Source organism: Tamandua tetradactyla, chromosome 22 (assembly GCF_023851605.1).
Source record: "Tamandua tetradactyla isolate mTamTet1 chromosome 22, mTamTet1.pri, whole genome shotgun sequence".
NCBI lineage: Eukaryota > Metazoa > Chordata > Mammalia > Pilosa > Myrmecophagidae > Tamandua > Tamandua tetradactyla.
This window is the reverse complement of record NC_135348.1, coordinates 5712402-5734865: the sequence shown is the minus strand read 5'-3', so window position 1 is coordinate 5734865 and position 22464 is coordinate 5712402. Positions and strand designations below refer to the sequence as shown.

Sequence of the window (22464 nt, the reverse complement as noted above, 5' to 3'; positions counted from 1 at the left end):
AAAATCAAAGACACTGGTGATTCTCTGAGGCCCAGACCAGAAAATTGAGAGGTGTGACATAAGAAATATCTGAGCTAGTGTCAAACACCCATGAAGTTGGTCTTCCTACCTCAAGGAGGATCAAACCATGAGCTACACTCATAGCCCTGGTCAGTCATGGTTTGACATGACTGGCTCCTACTGATTTCAGAACAAGCCCTGCTGACAACCCCACCCCACTCGACCACCACTTGCATGGATTATTCTTCTCAGGGGAGTTGAAGATCCACTGTCCAGAATCCAAAGTTAAGGAGTCAACCCCTGAAAATGCCTTGGAAAAATGGAGTATTAACAAAGTAAGGTAGACAATTATCCTTGCGATCGACCCTTCCTCCTCCCTCCTCTATACACACATTTTAGATGTTTGGATACTTTAGACTTCTAAGATGTAGGCATTTTATTATAGAATTTAGGGAATATTCCTCTCCAAAATCAATTCTTGGAAATTATGCTGAAATTTTTTAAATGTCTAATATTTTGCTAGGCCCTGTGGTCTACTTCTTAGTTCCATCTCCTGCCAGTATCACAGCAACTCACAGAGCAGTGGAGACTGAAGGTAAAATCTCTGATGCTAGCTTTTGGAGGGAGGCCTAATATTTTCCCCTTTGATGATACAGTATCACAGCACTTAAAGATAATTTAGCCATTGTACTCTAAATATTTTGAAATACATCTTCCTTCCTTTTTCTCATTTCAAAGCACTGAATTGAAGCCAAGGAACTAAAAGAAAAAAGAAACAGAGAAGAACAACAGGAATCAAAATTGCATGAGCCTTAAAGTCATCTTGAGAATGACCGAGAGGATGAGAGTAATAATGAAAGATTTCTTTCCTTTAGTACTACTGCTGCTTAACTACTAGTTTCTCAAATACCTCCAAAACCATAATAATTGATATATTACTTTTCACATTTTCATCAAGATGTAGAAAATCAAAAAGCTATAAGTTATTTGACAATTATTAAAATCTTTAGTTTGGGGATGAGAGTTACAGTACATAAGAAACAAGAAAAATAATGTAAAATAAACATACCTAAAATTTGTTTATAATATCTAGATTGGTTTTAAATTTGGAAATCAAATACAAATAAAACATAAAGTTTATCATGTGGCTTAGAAATGTTTTGAGTTTAGAAAAATAAACACCTTCACTATGGTATCTCTGAAATTCAAGAGGTATATCCTTTAGCTTGTGACAAAGACCAACCCAGAGTCCAAGAGAAGGCAGTCTAATTATTTGAAATGTGAAAGATTCATTTAAATCAATCTGATATCTTTGAATTTTTTAACATAAAAATGTATGTAATTAAATCTTATTTATTTTTATCATGTCTAAGTATGTCATTGATCCCCACAATTTTTGGATTTCAGATGTGATGACATAAAAATAATATAGTAATTCCATTGTGAAATCAATGAAACATCATCACTCAAAGTCACAGAGGAATATTAAATCTAAATTACAATACAAATAAGAGACATTTTTTATAATGTAACAGAAAATAAATTATAGATATTTAAGTGAAAGGATAGTAAATTTACATTGTAAACAAGGTGTACCTAGAATTTTCTTATAACCTTACTATCGACCATTCTGACATTTCAACATTGATTCAAAATGAAAAAGATATGAAAATCAAAATAAGCAAGTAAGGGTTCAGAACAAAAAGGAAGTAAACCAAGTTAGTTCATCTTTTCAAAATTCCAAATGAGTGGAAATCACATGATGGGGAATAGTGGATAATTTAGAAAATATTAGCAGAGGATAGAAACATTAATTTTCATACCCAGTTTGTACCATATTTATTAAAACGGAGAGATGTAAAATGAAACTAGCATTTAAAAATGCTTGTCTTACAATGAAACTAAGGGGGAATTAAATAACACGACTGCCCTTGTAGTAAATCAGTCCTCAATGGTTAAGGACTTGGACAAGGGGGGGGGGGGTGAAATTAGAATAAAGATGAGATAAAATACGTGAAAATTTCGCTAAAAGAAGAAACACTTGATAAATGAATAAAATCGCATCCACACTTAACAGCGTTTTTAAAACAAAAGTAATTTTGGTCACCTTAAGAGCAGAAATAATATCCAAGTCAAACCGCATGCCTCAGTAAAAATGTTTTTTACCATTCTCCATGAAAATACCCTGGTAGAGAAAAGCAGAGCTATCAGAGCTGACCTCAGAGCTCAATTTTTTTTTTTTTTTTTTTTTTTTTTTTTTTTGGCATGCATGGTCCAGGAATTGAACCCGGGTCTCCCATATGAAAGGCAAGCATTCTACCACTGAATCATCTGTGCACCCTCAAATTTTAATTAATAAAAGATCATGAACCAAACTGTAGAGAGATTTTCTACTAATTGTGCAACCCCTGTAGGTGGAATAGAGCCGCTGTTTTGGTCTAAGCATGCTTTGTATGTTGAACTAGGAGTGGCTTGATTTTCATCCCCAACCCACCCCAAAGTAGGAACTTTTTCAGTTTAACTTCATTATATCCCTTTCACCTAAGGACAAAGAGAGTGCCCTGAGCAGAAAACGATCTAAGTAAACTGTGGACCATTGGCCAATTCCAATTCACTAAGCTTTCCTAATCCAAAGACATATCTTATCCAATACTCCATTGGCTTCAGTTTTCTCATTTTTATTTTCATTTGGCTCCTATAATTAAGGCACACAACCCAGGAGGAAGTAGAAGGCCAGTGGAAATGTGGAAAGCATCCTAAGTTCCTAAATTATGGAAAAAAAATACTTACACTCTGGGCAGAGCTAGTAATTAACAAAAAAGTACTCAAGCTGCATCTGAAGCATATGCGATGATCTCATCATCAGAATGAGATCACTGATCTCAGTTTCTAAGGTCAGCAAAAAAAATAAGTGCATGCTCAGCATTGTAAATTGAGCCAGATGGCACCTCATCAATCTTATCCCATGATTTTTATCCTTATAAGACACAAAGAAGATATTTTACAATGTCCCTTTCATTACATGCAATTTTATCCAAACACAATATTACCTACTTGCACATATAATTTTAAAAAATATCCTAGCCATAGTATAGACGTTGAATACAAGAGAAATCATTACATATAAATAAAATATACTTACCATGGAAGCCTGGGCAGAATTTTGCTACAGCAATAGTCTCTAAGCTAGGGTAAATATAAACCTGGAGATATACAGAAATTACATATGTCCTAAAGATGTTAGTGTTTAGGAAAAGTTGATTGTGATATTTAATGAAATTAATTAAATAACTCTAAATATTTACTTGTGAATTTTAAAACATACTTTCAAAGACTAAGCACATGATCAATAAGTGTACTCACTCACAATTACTGAAAAATAATTATTTATCATGAAGCTTTATTAGGATCTTACTAGTTTAGCTATATATTTCATCATTAAAAATGAATAAGAAATGGCATAAATTTAATTGGTTTGTAAGAAATTATGATAATAAATAAGTAACCTAATCTGGACTTAAATGTCCTTGTTAATCCATCACACATAAAGCATTCTATAAAGCTGCCTTTTTATTACCCTCATTTTCTTTAATTATATGCTTAAAATTGATCAATATGCTCATTTTTTTTGCAGAAAAGCATTGAGATTTGTATTTTCACAGAAAGTACTTTTTTCTGGTTGGTTGGTTTGAAAATGCAGGCTGCTTTTTCTAATTAGGTTATATGGTGCATGTTTTTTGCATATCAAGTGAATGCAACTCTAAGCACAACTAAAAATAAAAGCATTTTTCAAATATATTTATCGGCAGAAGTGTGCTCAAATTAGAGAAAATCATTTCCAAAACTTTTCTGAATTCCTGTATGTGAAAGAGTTTCATGTATAATTAATTGTTAATTTACAAGTTTTCATAAAGTCTTTGTTTAATTTTTCCGGACAGTTGGAAAATGGTCCTAATGATTGGGTTAAAAAAAAAATACAGTGGTTTGTAATCTTTGTTTTCAAAAAACTGAAGGCAAAATACTATCAAATGTTAGCCTAAAGATCATTAAAAATCATCAGTTCTGTAAGTCCACTTTGTGATTTGGGGCACATATCTAAGGAGCTCAAAGAATTGAATGACATTTTTATAACAAAGTGAAGTTTCTCACAATGATCATCCATAAAAATGTAACATAAAAAGAGAATTGATGCTGAATTTTGTTTTCATTGAAACAGTAACAATATCTATCCAAGGAAACAGCTAAAATAATCTCAATAAGAAATTTATTTCCAAAAAAAAATTCCTTGAAGTTTAATATTTTATTAAAGCTTCATGCTTTTAATCAGTTGTGTAATAATAATATTTGGGATATTGGTTCATTCAGAAAAAAAAGTCAAAGCCCTAGGTTCTAATGGAAGAAAAGTACATTTAAATTCAGGTACATATTTTCCTTAGACAGATATATGATTATAAATTTGACTATAAATTTAAAAAAATCAAAAAATGAGAGACAGTATTTATTAAAAATTATTTTAGCAGACATGAAAGGCATTGTGCTGGCTTAAAGCTGTTATTACCCCAGAAAATGCCATATTTCTTTTAATCCATTCCTATGTGGGCAGATCTATTATGGGCAAACCCTTTTGATTAGATGGTTTCAATTCAGATGTGACACAACCCATTAAGGTATATCTTAATCCTTTTCTGGAGTACTTTATGAGAAGATAAAAGCAGAAAAAGCTGAGGGAGCCTAGAAAGAAGAGTCCAGATGCTAAAACAGGACCCACAGAAGTATAGAGTGGAAGTGACTGGAACCAGGAGATGAAAGCAATGAAACTTTGGGAAGAAGTTCCAGCAGATACTGGCCATATGCCTTCCCATGCGATGGAGGTGTCCCAGATGCCAGTAGCCTTTCTTTAGAGAAGGTTTCCTCTTGTTGATGCCTTAATTTGGACATTTCCATGGCCTTAGAATTAGATCTTGTAAGCTAATACATCCCCATTGTTAAAAACCAACCCATTTCTGGTATATTACATTCCAGTAGCTTTAGCAAACCAAATAGGCATAAAATGCTTGAAAACCAATTCACTAGAAGACAACTTCCACTCCACAAAGTTTGAATATCTTTGTGGCAATACTCTTGCTTAGTGAAACACTTACATAATTTTGATGGTAAAGTTCAGGAGGCAGAATATTTGCATTCTCATAGGAAATAAAGAGGCATTGAATATATGCCTTTATATTCAATGGTAAATAATAGAAGAAAAAGCAAATAAAAATAAACATAATGAGCTTAATAAGATGATGCCATGTCATAAGAGAAAAAGCTGTGTTTCCTGAAAATTCAAAGGAAGAACATTCTCTAAATTGAGATTTCCTGTAATAAACCAAAAAATACAGGCATACTGAAGATATTGTCCTTTGAGTTCCAGAATCCCATAATAAAGCAAGTATCACAATAAAACAAATCACGTGGTTCTTTTGATTTCCCTGAGCATATAAAAGTTATGTTTACATTATACTGTAGTCTATCAAGTGTGCAATAGCATTAGGTCTAAAAATGTGCATATGTTAATTAAAATATTTTATTGCTAAAAATAATAACCATCATCTGAGTCTTCAGTAATCCTTTTTGCTGTTGGAGCATTTTTCCTTGGTGTTGATGGCAGTTGACTGATCAGAGCAGCATTTACTGAAGGTTGGAGTGGAGGTGACAATTTCTTAAAAGACAACAGTGGAATTTGCTGCATTGATGACTCTTCCTTTCACAAAAAGTTATGTCTATAGCATGCTGTGCTGGTTTCAAACTGTTATGTACTCCAGAAAAAACATGATCTTTTAGTCCTAAACCAATCATGAGGGGGCAGACCTAATGTTTAGCATGGAAGCTTTTGATAAGGTTGTTTCCATGAAGATGTGAAACGTCCAATTGTGGGTGCAACCTTTTAATTAGATGGATTTATGACTTTGCCCATGTAAGATGAGGCTTAATTAGTTTACTGAAGCTCACAGCAAGAGAAACTAACTGTCCAGAGCTGACAAAGACACAGCCATTTGGAAATAGAGACAGAGAAAGCCTGAGTGCCAACAAGGACTCACAGAAATAGCCAGAAGAAATCTCTGGTCCCAGGAGATGCTAAGCCAGTAGATGAAATCCAGCCTTTTGCCTCAAAGCAGGTGAGTGAGGGCCCAAAGACACTTAAAGAGGAAGCCACTGGAATCAGAAGCTAGAAGCAACAGAACTGAGAACAATGACCAGCAAATGCTAGCCGTATGCCATCCCATGTGACGGGCATCAGCTTTTCTTTGGAGTCAAGGTATCTTTATCTGGATGCCCTGGTATGGACATTTTTAAGGCCTTAGAACTGTAAATATGCAACCTGATAACTCTCCTTTGTAAAAGCTGATCTATTTCTGGTATGTTGCATTCCAGTAGTATTAGCAAACCAAAAGCCATGCAATGCTGTGAGGCAGTATTTTATTCACAAGAGTACTGCTTTCCAAACGAGAGTCCATCCTCTCAAACCCTGCCATTGTGTTATGGATTAAGTTTATGTATTATTCTAAATCCTTTGTTTTCATTTCAACAATGTTCACAGCATGACAATAGTCACAGCATAGACTCCATTCAAGAAACCACTTTCTTTGCGCTTTCGTAAGAAACAACTCCTCACCTATAAAGGTTGGGTCATGAGATTGCAGCAATTCAGTCACTTTGCGTTCCAATCTTAATTCTAGTACTTTTACAATTTCACCTTCATCTGCAGTTATTTTGTCTACTAAAGACTTGAACTCTCAGAGGCATATGAAAGTTGGAATCAACTTCCTCCGAACTCCTGTTAATGTGATATCTTTACCTCCTTCCGTGAACCACAAATGTTCTAAATGTCATCTAGAATGGTTAATCATTTCCAGAAAGTTTTCAATTGACTTTGCACAGATCCATCAAAGGAGCCACTATTTATGGCAACTACAGGCTTAAGAAATACATTTCTCAAATAATAAGTCTTAAAAATCAAAATTACTCCTTAACCCATGAACTGTAGAATGGATGTTGGTTTATCAGGCATGAAAACATCATAAATCTCATTGTACATCTCCATCAGAGCTCTTGTGTGACTAAGTGCATCATCAACAAGGAGTAATGTTTTTAAAGGAATCTACTTTTCTGAGCAATAGGTCATGCAGTGGGTTTTAAAATATTCGTGCAACCATGTTATAACAGGTTGCTGTCATCCAGGTTTTGTTGTTCCATTTATAGAACACAAGCAGATTAGATGCAGCATAATTTTTAAGGGCCTAAGGATTTTCAAAATGGTCAAAGTCGCCAGTTGCATTAGACCCTGATAGAAGAGTCCATCTGTCTTTTGTGGTTTTGAAACCAAGCATTGACTTCTCTCTAGCTAGGAGAATTTTGGTTAGCATCATCTTCCTATTTAAGGTTGTTTTGTCTACAATAAAAATCCGTTGTTCAGTTAGCCTTCTTCATCAATCATCTTAGCTAGATCTTCTGGATAACTTGTTATAGCTTCTGCATCAGTACTTGCTGCTTCATCTTGCACTTTGATGTTATGGAGATGTTTTTTTCCCTTAAACCTCATGATGCAACCTCTGCTAGCTTCAAACTTTCCCTCTGCTGCTTCTTAACCTCTCTCATCTTTCATAGAAGTGAAGAAAGTTGGGCCTTGGCTTTGGAAAAGACTTTGACTCCACGGAGCATTGTGGTTGGTTTGATATTCTGCCAGGCCACTCAAAGTTTATACTTATCAGCAAAACAGTTATTTCAATTTTTTATCATCTGTGTGTTTTCTGGAATAGCACCTTTTTTAAATTTTTTAATTTTTTTTAAACATAACTTCATACAAATACAAACATTCTTGCCATATGATCATTCCATTCTTGGCATATAATCAATAGTTCACAATATCATCACATAGTTGTTCATCACCATGATCATTTCTTAGAATAGTTGCATCAATTCAGAAGAAGAAATAAAAAGAGAAAAGAAAAAACTCATACATATTATACCCCTTACTCCTCCCTCCCATTGGTTGCTAGTATTTCCATCTATCCAACATGTTTCAGCCTTTGTTTCCCCTATTTTTTTCTATACCCTTTTTCATTCCCTTTCATTGATCACTAACATTTCAACCTAATAAATTTATTTTAATATTTGTTCTGCCTATCATTTATTTATTTTTAATCCATATGTTTCATTCATCTGTCCATACCATAGATAAAAGGAGCATCAGACATAAGATTTTCACAGTCACAGAAGCACATTGTGAAAGCTATATCATTATACAATCATCTTCAAGAAAATGGCTACTGGAACACAGCTCTACATTTTCAGGCACTTCCCTCCAGCCTCTTCTGGAGTAGTACTTTTAAGTTCCTTTGAGAACTTGTCCTTGGCATTCACAGCTTGGTTAATTGTTTGGCACAATTGTTTGGCTTTCAGCTTATCTAGGCTTTCAATATGCCTTCTTCACTGAGCTTAATCATTCCTAGCTTTTGATTTAAAGTGAAAGACATGCGACTCCTCTTTTAACTAGAACATTTAGAAGACATTGTAGTATTATTAATCAGCCTAACTTCAATATTGTTGTGTTTCAGGGAAAAGGGACACCTGAGGAGAGGGAGAGAAATAGGAATGGCTAAATGGTGGAGCAGTCAGAACACTCACATTTGTTGATTAAGTTACTAGAATTATGTGCGTGCCATTTGTGGCACCCCACGACAATTACAACAGTAAAACCAAAGATCACTGATCCTAGATCACCATAACAAATATAATAATAATGAGAAAGTTTGAAATACTGTGAGAATTACCAAAATTGACACAAAGACACAGAAGTAAGCATATGCTGTTGGAAAAATGATGGACTTTCTTGACACAGGGTTACCACAAAACTTCAATTTGTAAAAATCTCTTAGCAGATGCTAAAGGCAATAAAACCAAGTATAATAAAATGAGGCAGCTCGTATATAAAAGTTATAGTCCAGTGTATTAAAAAAAGGTGTAAAGGCAGGCCATGGTGACTTAGCAGGCAGAGTTCTTGCCTGCCATGCCGCAAACCCAGGTTTGATTCCCGGTGCCTGCCCATGCAAAAAAAAAGATGCAAGATTGAATGGCTTCCATGAAATAAATACACGTGTCCACAATGAGAAAAAAGTTTGAGATAGAAACAAGATTTCCACTTTAAGCTAATACAGAACATTAAAATAAAGATAAATCTTGAGAGCAAAGAGTGAACAGACTGCAAAAACCAGAGAACAGAATAATATGGTATTAAATGAAGTGTTTATTTTCCTTCATTTAATCACTCAGTCATTTAATGCATATTTATTGAGGACTTGCTTTATGAAAAGGCATGAAGTAAGTGTTAAATATTTTGAGAAGAAAAGAAAGATATGATTCCTTGCAAAATTTAAAGGGAGAGATAACTTTAATTAGCTAATGATAAAAAAAGAGTGAATTGGAAAGTGTTAATAGTTGTGGACAGGGGAGTACATGGCGATCTGATGGTATGGAATATGTGGATTTGATCTGGTTCATCATCTGCAATGATGATTAAACTAAGCACTAAACGTTTAATGAAGCAAAAAGGGAAAGGAAAGGGGCTTTAAGCTAGGAGAAACAGCGCTTGCAGAAGTCCTGCAGTGGTAACTAAATGGAATGTAAACAGGAATAAAATAATGCAACATCAAAAAGAAGCAAAATTATTAAACATATAAGAAATCAAAATCAGCAGTTAAATTATGGGACTATGAACTTTATTCTGTGCATATATGTATGTGTGTGGCTATTCTAATTGGTATTGTATGTGAAGTTATAATAAAAGATAGAACTTGCTGACCCACAGAAAGGGTGAAAATGTTTCATTCAATGTTCCATGGTTCATTTGCAAAAATTAATCATGTATTATGCAATGCACACATATGCATAAACTCAATAAGTTACTAAAGATAAAAATTGTGCACCCCACATTGTGCATTAATGAAGCAATGAGACAACAAATTAAAAATAAAGCTTAGCCTCTACAGATCTTCCCAAAGGAGGAAAACTGCCATCAATGAAAAGTACTAACAACAGCAGTTTATTATCTCAGGAGGAAACCACACATTAAGGACAGTTGATTGTCCCTGCACACCCTTCTCTAGATGCTTGGGTCCTCCCTTTATAAATAATTTATGAATAATTGGTTGATCAAGCCATCTTTCCTTACTAAATAAGAGATAGGTTTATGTAGAATTTTCATGGTTGACACATCTGGCCTTACAACCATAACAGTAATTACATAAATGCCATAGCATATATTCACAGCATATATGTTTATCTGCAGGAGAAAAGTTTTCAAGAGAAGCAGAAGTTGGACTGGAGTATTGTTGCAATCATAAAATCCTTTCCATGTTGATTACGTGTGGATTGTTTTCCTAATAATTAAGCAGCTTTATATCTTCTCTAATGCCAATTATTCTACAAAAAAATTATAAAGGCTGACTGAACAATAAGATGGGGGAAAAGATTGTTCGCATTTATGGGACTTGATTAAAATGTATTCAAACAGATATGTATATTTGAACAGTTTATATCATTTAAAAATAAAGAATTAAAACATATCTATAACACATTCAATACAAATAGTTTTACATTCTTACCTTAACAAATAGAAAAATCATCACAGAATAAAAGTAAGCAATGCATGCAATATTTTATTTTAATGGCCAATAAACATGTGAAATGATGGTCACTTAAACATATAAAGGGATGTGCAAACATAAGCCAAAAATTTGGAAAGGAAAACATGGTAGCCTCTCTTATTAGTGAGGATTCTGTGTGAAAGATGCTCCATTACTGAGTATATTGCTTCAAATAGTATGGAAAATAGACTAACATTACCTATTAAAATCAAGCCTATGCACACTGAATGACCAAGCAACTGCACTTTATAATCCTAGCCAGGAAAATGAAAAAACCTGTAATGAGAATGTATGTACAAGGATATCATTTGCTATTTGATTTATTGTAGTTAAAGACAAGGAAACTGCTTGAGTGTCCAGAAAGAGAGAAATGGTTTAAAATTGTATAGATGATTGAAGCTATGAGGTGTTATATAACTATTCAAATACATGCTTACACACTTATATCCGTGTAACTATATATGTATATATGCATGCTTGAGTGTATATACACATCTTGACTGGATATCTTTAACAGCATGTTAAATGAGAAAGTCACCTGCAAAGTACTTATAGCATGGTCTATTATTTTTATTTGAAAGTGACCAAAATCACATAAGTCTTCAAAGAATGAAAACATGTAAAATAATCTGCATTTGATCATAATTTCTTTGAAATTATAAGGAGAAAACCAGTAAGTTTTTCTTGAACCAGAAAAATCTCACGTTTATTTTCCTATTATAGTGAATATTTTGCAATCTATTCAAAGTAAGAACTATGCAGAAATAAACCTGTCTTCCTCTAACTTTATATTCTCACTGAACCTGTATTTCTTACATTACCTGTTTTGTACCAGGCACTGTGCTAGGCTCTGAAGAGAGCAGCATAAATGTTGTTTGCCTTCTAGGAGTTGATAATACAAGCCCCATTTATTCAAGTCTATACCTATAGAGTTATACAAGGTAAAAGCAAATCCTCTACTTCAAGACAGCAGTTCGAATACATCCAAATAATATCATGCTCATTCACTATAGGTCTCTGGGCTAAGACTAAATAAGTTTACCACAGGGAGAGTTTTAGCTCAATTGTATTTTACAGATTCCTATCCATTTGGATCACAGTTGTAGATATGCTTCATTTTCACTTTAAAAAAAATAGTTTTCTGAGTAAAATATAAAGCCTGTGATCTGTTTCTTCTTTATGTCAAAAGTAGAATTCTCAAGCTGGCTAACCATAGTCTTCATGCTTCTTTCTCCTGGGTAGTATACTTGGGTAAAGGCAACTTAAGTTTGAATCTCTGTGGAGGATTTTTCTTTTATTGTCACATCACATATATTTTGAGCGCACTTATAGCTTGAAACAATTCTGTCACTGCTTTTTTTTAATCACTCCTTTTTAATGCGAAGTCTAACGATGGTAATCTTTAGAATTCTCTTTTTGAGTGTGTCTTCTGTTACTGAAATTTGCAGCTATTCCAACTTAACTTGAAGGGTTTTTCATTTCATCCTGATATATTTATTTGTGTTGGTTCTGAGTTACCTTCCTTGCCTATTTAAATTCTGAATACACTTAAATGTGTATGATCCACAAATCCAATGTATTCCTCATATGTCTTCATTTTAGTTTTATGTTATTAAAAAAAAATTGACCAGCATTTTCTCATCCAGTGTACTGCTAGATATTTACCTCATATGATCCAAAATGTCAGTGCCATTAAATGCTATATTTTTAAAATAAAGATAGCACTAAATCAGTGCCAGGGAAATCAATGTTTTAAGGATGTAGAATTTGATTTCAGTTTACACATCATCAAAAAGAGTGAATTGGATATTTACATTTTTGCAAGTTATATTTAAGACTATGCTTGGTGTGAAAATGATCTCCATAATGTTTAGTAAATGGTACTTAAGACTGTCATTCTCATATTTTTTTCAGTCACAGAAAATTAAACTTAAAACAACTAAATTGAAAAAATGGTAAAAAACCAAATCAGATGGTTCTTGAATACATTTGATTTTGAAAGAAAAATTGGGTTATTTATAAAAGTTTAATATAAGCAGATATGTTTACATTTATAACTTGGCTATTGCTTTGACTTGATTTTACCATTGCCTCAGGTAGGAAGCAATGAAAAAGACGTATAGGAGACCAAAGCCACACTGCGGTGGAAGTAGAAGCAGCAATTCAGTACCTTAGCTGACATGAAGGGAGATGCTTGCTGGAACAGAAGAGCCCCAAATCCCACCTGCTGTCCTTTTCTCCCCCATTTATTGCTTGGTTGGGGTGAGGGACATATCGCAGCTCAACTAATCCTGGTTTAAATTCTGTGGTTTATAATTTCTTGCTGCTCCAGTCCCATAAATTAGAATGATAATGCTTGCAATGTATCATATCTAGCCAGCAATTTCTGGATTGTATATTTATTTCTTGCCTTACCACGTAGTCTATTTCCTGACCCACTTTGCAGTAAGGCAGCAAGATCTTTCTTCTGTGAATGAGAAAACTGACATTGAGAGACTACAAATTGATCTAGGGATATAATAAACGACTATTCCAGCAAAAATTGTCAGTTTACACCATGGAAATCTAAACTAAAACAAATAAATTGAAAAAATGGTACAAAACCAAATCAGATGGTTCTTGAATACATTTGATTTTGAAAGAAAAATTGGGTTACTTATAGATCTAGGGCTAAGAACAGTAGTTGTTGAAGTGTATCCTAAACCAAAGATCAGAAACCAATAATCTTTTATAATTCCCGGTGCACTTCATACAGTTATTCTAACATTCTACGTAATACCAATTATTTGGTTAGTATTTAGCTTTAAGTTAAATACTTTTAAAGCCCTCCAAGAAAGCATTTTTTAAGATAAAAAAAATCATATTCTAATATATGAATGATCACTCTGTAAATTTGAAGCTACTATCACGTTTTGGTGCCTGTGTCTGATTTAGAAAAGGTAAGGAACTATTCATAAAAATCTCAAAAGGAATCATTTCACTTAAAAAAAGCTCATAAGTTTGTGTTATTATTATGATGATTGTTACCTAACCTCTAATTTCTAATTAAAAATATGGACTAATGAATTTGGGGAGAGTATGTTAAATCCAAGCAATTTGATTTATTACAATAGTCTAGACTTATTTTGCTTATGTGATATGACTTGGACTTGGTGAGTCTATCTGCTTGTAAATGCAGAAAATGAGTTGAACAATAAAATATGCTTTTTTCTCAAAACAGGGGAATTTATTATTTCATTTAAAAAAAATCACATCTTGAATTATATTGAGAGGATTGTGCCTCATAGTCCTTTATAGTTTAGATTTCCATGGTGTAAACTGACAATTTCTGTTGGAGTAGTCGTTTATTACAGAGTGGCTTTGCCGATTCCAAAAGATCCGTATTGCTGGAGTCAGCAGGCATAAAATGAAACAGTGGACAAAATGAATAGCACCTTTAAAGTCAAGATTATATACTCAGAAAAAAACAGCATATGAAAGAGATAAGGAAAGGAAAATAGAAATGGATATCTATACAGAGTGCTCAGTGATGCATAATGATTTCTTCCAAGCTGGTGCCAAGCTTATTAAAAGCATCACAAATTTTCAACTTGCATAAGGAAGAAAATTGTGGTGCACCCTTCCAGGAAGAAGAGTAGACTTAACCTCCCACTGTTGTCTTTAGACCCTGTTGAGACTTTTTCATCACTTGTATCTTCACATATTCCTTGAATGAAACTTTTTAAAATTGTTAAAACAAGATGAATGAAAAGGCAATGTATTACCTGATAGGCAAGTTGAAAATTCCCTGCCTTTTCTTATCCACTGACCTTGCCTGCATCCTCTCCCCCCATTTTTCTGTAGGAGACTTTCATTATGTAACAGTGGCCTGAATACAGCAAACAAAATATCACATAGAAATTCTGAAAGTTTTGAGCCCTCAATATTTTCACTCTCTGAACTCTATGATTTATAAGATATTGATTTTGTGTTCAGAGTCCCAGGTTGGTTATTTGGTTATGTGTATATTGCATACGCATAGTTGCTCCTGCATCTTTTAGAATATTTATTTTTATCTCCTCATGGCTGCCTGTACCTTTTCCCATATATCACAGATGCCTAGAAGTCCATTTCTCTCTTCCTTAGCTCATTTATTCCTTGATCTTCTCTTTCCCATTATATCTGAAAATATATGCCTAAGTAAAACTACTAGGGGCTGATCAGAGAACAACTGACAGCCTTTTTGATATAACTAGTGGAACCCCTTTATTGTTTCACCACGTTGCCCTCTGGTTATGTACCTTGCATAAATCATCAAATTGCATAAAACATCATGTCCATATGTGATATGTTAAAAGGATATTCCAAAATATCTATGAATGGAAAATAGGTACAGGAATATGGCCTGATGTTTCTCTCTTTAATCTGTTATTTAAAACAAAATGAAACAAAAACTCAGTGTAATGGTCCATTTTACAAGCACACATACAAGATAAAAAACCTGGACTTGAATAGACTATGAGTCAACTGTAAAATCACCATTATCACATACTAAACGAGAAAATTATTTAAATAGTTGTCTAAGATATTGAGAGGATGCTGGTAAATGTTGTGCATGTAAAATTAAATTCTTTCCTTGCTATCATACTATTTAGCTATGTTATCATTCATCATTCAGTTTTCCACTGTTTTCATTATTCCCAAATTTCTAAAATTATAGAAAAAATCTGGAGAAAGAAGTGCAAAGATTCATGTGGTTAGGGGCATGATAGTTCATTATTTTACCAGCTTTGATTTCAATTTGTCCTTTTTGTGCATTCATAGCAGTCATGCTAATTCATAAAATAAAATAGAGAGAAAATTGTGGGAAATTCAGGTTATAGATAACTTATTTTCCCTTTGGACCTTATGTATAATGTTCATTATCTTTTGTAATGTAGCACAATGATGGAAGTACAAAAACTACTTACCATTGAACATTCATTTATTCTTAAGAATATTGCTGAATGTAGCCTAATCCATCTCTGCCAAAATGTCAAACACATATCTAAAGTGTTCTCTTCATTCTGAGGTGACAAAGTAACTTTAAGTTCTCAGAGGCCTTGAGATTCCAAAGCAAGATTTATACTTATGTTCCTCAGTCTCTCATCATAAATGGGAAGCAGACAACTCTGGGACTCTGACTGAGAGTGGGTGATTCATCTAGACAGTAAGAGAGGAAATGTGCATCTGAAAATCATTCTTTCCACAAATGTTTATTAAGCTTTCAATGTGTGAAGCACTGTTCTGGTCTTCAGGAGCACAGCAATGAACCAAGTCATTTCATATTATTGGGGGAGACCCCCCCATGATTAAGTAATTAAATCAGTAAATGAATACCTACACAAGAAATTATAGTAGGTGTCCAAGTCATATACAAAGTATAAATTAAGATCAAAATATGGCTTCATTAACTTGGGAAGTTAGAAATACCTGTCTGACAGGTCATGCTGTAAAACAGGTAGAAGTATTCATGGGAAGATAGAGGAAATAGTATTGCAAGCGAAGTCTTTAAGAAAAGAATATGTATGCACCATGTGGTCAAGAAACCAAAAAAGGCAGTTGACTGGACCAGAGAATTAATGGAAAGAAAGTTAGAGGGTGAAGTCATTGCAGAAAGGAGAACATGTGGAGTTCCTTTAGCCAGAAGAAAGAGTTTAGAGTTTATTGCAAGTGCTAGGGAAGATACTATGTAGAGCTTTAAACATCTGTGTGGATTGTAGAGGTTAAATGTGAAACCAGAGAGCACACATTGGAGGTTATTTAAATAATCCAAGAAATGATGCTTGCTCGAAGCAAGCAGTGAGTAGAGCACATGCAAAGTGGAGAGATGAGGGTATATTTTGAAGGTATAGATAACTAAAAGCCACTGATGTACTGATGTATTGGATATACTGAAAGGCAAGGGGAAAGTAATTCTCAAGTTAATTTCTTCATTTTGAACTTCAATGACTGAGTGGAAGTGGTGATTTTTACTAAGCTGAGGTAAACTCAGAAAGTGAGAATGGAAAGATTTTTGATGTGATACATTTGTGCTCATCATAAACAACTGCATGAGGTTGTTGAGTAAAAAGACTGAGATTCAGAGAAATCAAATGTAAATTTAAGGATGCCCAGAGGTTAGCATTTTTGTATGTCCATATTGACAGGTCAGTTGAAATGGTGTAGTGAATGTAGAAGAAAGCAGGAATAACTTCCTGAGAAAAGGAGAAGGAAGAAGATTCAGAGGATAAATGGAGGATTTTCCCAGTGATATTTTGGTACATGGCAACAAAAGGTAAAGCAGAGAGTATGGATGCAAATGCACGCACATGATCCTGATAAAATGAAACAAGCTTTCAGATTGACTCTCTTTTCCCAATGCATCATAAGCCTGAGCAATCAGCTAAGAACGAGGAAAGAAGATGGGAGAATAAATTTAGGGGAATTTAGAAAATGAGCAATAGAGATTTTGGGTAGAGGAAAATTAGAGAAAATAGAGACATATTGCTGGATTTCTGGGCAGTGTGGAGTGATCATTTGAAAATTTGTAGTTTTGAACTTAAGGTGAGACAAGTCAATTTGATGCATGTTGCTATAGAGAAGGCAGAAAATTGGGTTTAATTTGGTGTCTATCATACTGTATCAGTGAAATAAAACAGATGGAAAAGGACAAAGGATATAAAAATGTTTGCAAGGGTGTTATCAACATGGAGCATAAAATCTAAGTTGAATAGAAAATGAAAGGAACACATGGGTTAAAGGAAAAATGGCTCACAGGAGAAAAATGAATTGAAGTTTCCAGGGAAGTAAAAATGTTGATATCAAAGAACGATTAGAACATTAGTAAACCATGATCAGTCAGTAGGTGTTTTATTTTGTTTTTTTAATTATTATTATTATCTTATATTTGAGTCCTAATTTAAGTGGGGATTTAAAAACAATAAAACTTGCCTTTGAGAAAAGGGCTGCACTGATATCCAGTGTTATCAGTATAGTCAGGTTTCTCACGAAGAGATAAAGTAGTCACGTTTAAAAATATGGGAAATAGGCTGGTGATAGATCTTGGGTCTCAAAACATATGTTGTGATGAATTTTGGAGATTATGTAAGTGTAAGGTATTATGCAAGATTAATAGATATATAGAATGAAGTGAACCTGGGAACTTGGGTTGCTAATGGTGACTTGAGTCAATAGGTATGTGAAACCCGTTCAGTGCATAGTGATAGTCTCTTGAGGGGAAGATAAGAAACTGGCTCGGGGTGGATGGCTTGGGGTCTCTGAGTAATTTTCCTTTCAGTTCAGGGGGAGGGGTAGCCATCGTAGTGAACTCGACTGACAGCCTGCTCAGGGACGGCTTTCTCAGGTGGCCAATTCTTCTGAGGACCCGTTTGTCTACCATATTGTTTTGGGGTACACAATCTCTCCTTCAGTAGGAACTAAGGAACGTCTCTTCTACAGTAGCAGCACATTGTTGGTGCTGATCATGAGGGGTTAGTTGTTGCTTTTTTTCTGTACAATATATGAACAGAAATATATATATATACACACACATACATATATATGCATATATACATGTATGATTGAATATGGTCCAGTATGTGTCTACTATATATTAATATTAAACTATACGTTAAGCTATAATGGTTATTCTCATGAATTAGAAGAGTGGTTTCTTGAACTTGAAAAATAATTAAGCTGTAATGTGGGGGTATACATAAAAGTATACATATGCATATATTTGTAAATCATAAATGTGCATATTGGCACTAATATATCCATGTTAAGCGTATAAAATAGAAATGAAAATATTAATTGTAGATACTTACAAGTAGATTCTATGACATTTTCCTTGTATAGAATGAAGGGCTGTCAGAGAGGAACGTTCATGATGTTCTTGGACATGGTGACTGCGACCACCTCAGTTTAGCGACCAGTTGAAATTCGTAAAGTTTAAGAAAGCTAGTATCAAAACTATGTTAAAAAATACATTAAATTAATTCAGAAATAGAGTCAGATCTTCTAATATATACAAAACGCAAAATATATGTCAAATTTTTGTGTGAAAAATCTCTGGTAATTTGCTTACCATTACCAAATTACCAATAGTAATTTGCCTGCCTTTCCACATAGCCTCCCCTGTTCACGGCCTGGACAATGTACACTGACTTTTATCAGCTCTCTTATGATTTTATAATTGTAAGAGATAATATATAATATATTACCAAAAGGAGTAGGTAATAATAAACCTACATAAGAAAACATTTTTCAAAAGATTCAATTTATTTTCAGGCCCTGTAAAACCTTATTTCTGACTTTGCACTTCTTTTCAGTTAATCAGTAGTGATTTGTTTAAAAAGTGAGGGAAATTAACTGGAATAAGGTACTTTCATCATTAATACGATTGCTATGGAATTATAGAACTCTATAGAATTATAGAAAGCAAGCAAAGAATGAGAAAGGAGCCTTTTAAGTAAAACAACCTTAAATATTTTGAAATGCTTACTGTTTTTTGATACTGAGACAAAACAAAGCAAAAAATATGAAATCTGAATTTGCCATACATACAAATATAAAATAAATGTCTTCAATGTAGCAGATATAAAACACTGCTCATTTTGATTATACTGTGTTTAGAAACTGAGTCGAGACAACTTCTAGATACCCAAGATTGATCAGAATGGATTAACCTTGATAGAATATAGTAGCACTGCCACAGATCACATGCACCATGCAACATTTTGTAATGAAATGCTGCCTGAAGCAACATATTAAAAATACTGCAGGGACAGTACTTTGAAATGTTAATGGTTCCATAGACTTTTCCACAATTGCTTACTTCCTCCTAATCAATGCTTTTAATATTAGAAGATTAGGTTGTTTCCAGTACAGCATACTTTATAGCCACATACTGCTATATAATGCACTGAAGGCACTAATATTTGGAAATATTCATGTTGACTGTATTTTAAGTTTATGATGAGAAATTACCTCACATCAGTTTTATTCTCACTCTTTTGTGTACTACTTAACTATACAGCATCTCACTTTTTCCTCAATACACAACCAGTTTGTCTTATCTTGATTGATTCAATTCCACACATCCAAATTCCTAAACGAAAGCTCCCCCCATGTTCATTTCTCTTTTTTTAGTATTTAAAAAAATATGCTAAGTGTCTTCTATAAAAAGTCTTTTCCATACACACTCTTGCAATGCATTCTCATTACTATTTAGAATTACAGCTTCAGCATTCTAAATGCTGTAAATCTTTCCCAGTATCTAAGGCTTTGTCTCATTTATCACTCACCATGAAAAATATTACAGTGCTCTATAAGCACTTATACACAAATCGTATTAATCAGCTAATTAAATGAAGACCTCCTTGTTGAAAACTTAAGTACCTGGCATGGTTTTAGGCATGATAGAGATAATAAAGATATTTAAAATAACTCCCAAATCTAAATTTACAATATGGACCTCACAAAATTTAGCCCAACAGTGTACTTTGTTGACAATTCTAATCTATTGGCCAGTCAGTAGTCTGAATTAACTATGCATAAATCAAAATGTGTCTTCTTTCTCTATAAAATTATTCCTTTCCCAAGGCTTCAAAACTTTAGGATCTAATGCGAATCTAATATAAATGCCTCACTCTCTTTCAGTCAGTTCCTAAATTCTATTCTACCTCAATAAAGCCATTTAAACCCATTGCCTGTCAATACTACAAGTTCAGGCCATGATATTCTTCTACAGCTAGCTATCCCCCTAAAGGATTTCCCGACCCTTGCTCATTCTTCCTCTAATACAACCCATTCTACAAAATTGACCTGGAATGCAATTCAACATAGTCATGTTCCAGTATCTAGAACAGCTCATGTTAAAAAAACTTACAAACAACAACAAGCCTGCTGTTTACTAAATAGCTTCTTCATGAATAAATAGAGATCCATTTCCAATGGGTTCACAGGATAAATATGCACCAATTTCACTCATGTTATTACTGCACGCATTAACCTAAGAACTGCCTACCTTCCTACATAGCCTGCCCCGCTCATGGCCTGGACTATGTACGTTGACTTTTATTAGTTCTCTTATAATTTTATGCCTTTTTTTCTCTCTCTCTTGATCTTCTGAAACTCTAATACTCACATGCTAGAGCAATTCATAATATTCTACGAGTTCATGAGTATGGAGTGAGTTACTACAACAGTGAATTGTGGGAACATGGGTTAGTGCATGTATTAGTTAGGGTTCTCTAGAGAAATAGAATCAACAGGGAACACTTGCAAATACAAAATTTACAAAAGTGTCTCACGTGACCACGGGAATGCAGAGTCCAAAAATCCGCAGGGCAGGCTGTGAAGCCGAAGATTCTGATGGAGGGTCTGGATGAACTCCACAGGAGAGGCTCTCCAGCCATAGAAAGAAGAGAGCCTGTCTCTTCTGAATCCCCCTTAAAAGGCTTCCAGTGATTAGATTAAGCACCACTCATCACAGAAGACACTCCCCTTTGATTGATTACAAATGGAATCAGCTGTGGATGCAGCTGACGTGATCATGATTTAATTCTATGAAATGTCCTCATTGCAACAGACAGGCCAGCACTTGCCTAACCAGATAAACAGGTACCACCACTTGGCCAAGTTGACACATGAACCTGACCATGACAGTGCTTAACAAAAACTGTCAGTAAATTATCCCTTTATTGTACAGAAGAGAGGCCAGAAACGGCAAATCTCCTCACGAGTTAGTATAAAAATTCCAGAAGAGCAGGGGAAGAGATCCCATCATGGCCAGTCTCCCAGGAAGGAAAAAAACTGCTCTGGGGCAGGTCCATAAATGGCAGCTCTGCATGCCCCATTTGGTCCAGAGAAGATCAGTCTAGGCTGTTTGAGTGCCATTTGTACCCACCTCAGGGAGAGGGTCTTGCCACTTGGAATTCCTGGTCTGTTACGCTTTGGGGGCTGCTTATTCCTGGTTCCTGGTTTAAGGTCAGGCAGGGACTTTTCATTAGACTTAGCATCTCCCTCAGGTTATGGAAAGGCACACAATAGATAAGGAGGTGGGAGAAGTGGAAGGCCAGAGAATGGCTGCTTAGCCTGTGTTTGAGACTTTTCCAGAGGAGGTGGGAACAGGTGAGGCCTGAGGGATGTTCCCTTAAGAGTTGTCTGTGATTTCCCTTATAATGGGGCTCTGTTTATTTTTCTCTCTGTACTTCTGTTTAGATCTTTCTGTGGCTACGTCCTCAGGCTCATTCATTTTTTTCTTCTGCAGTTTAAGTCTAGCCAGTGTTTCATTTTAAATACAGTAGATTCAAGTTCTAAATGTTCTAAAATGTCCATGTGCTTTTCATTTTTTGTCTTACATATATTCCTCATCATTTTCATGTTTTACTTTAAATTCTTGAACATATTATATAACAGCTGTTTCAAAGTCCTCATTTACAAATTCTATCAGCTCTGTATTTTTTAGTTCTGCTGCTGTTGACTATCTTTTATGCTGGTTATGGTTTACATTTTGCTGCTTCTTTGCATGTCTAGTAATTTGCAATTGTTTGCCACACATAGTAAATTAATGGTTATTAATTTTTTCTAAATTTTCTTTGTGTTTCTTTTATGAAAGTATATTTTGAGCAGTAGATGAGTTGCTTCCCATCTTACTTCTCTTGAGATTTGTCTTTAAACTTGTTTAAAGTGAAACTAGAGTAGCCTTCTTCTTGAGCTGATTTAGTACTTATACTAAGGCATCATGTTTCCAGTGTCTCTACTCAATGTCCTCTGA

General features: G+C 34.3%; 1 long non-coding RNA gene across 1 annotated transcript in view; it reads right to left on the bottom strand.

Moving 5' to 3' along the window:
* The window catches only part of LOC143666023 (uncharacterized), a 688093-nt gene that overhangs the window by 45646 nt on the left and 619983 nt on the right, over window positions 1-22464 (bottom strand). The gene's annotated exons all lie outside the window — the stretch shown is intronic.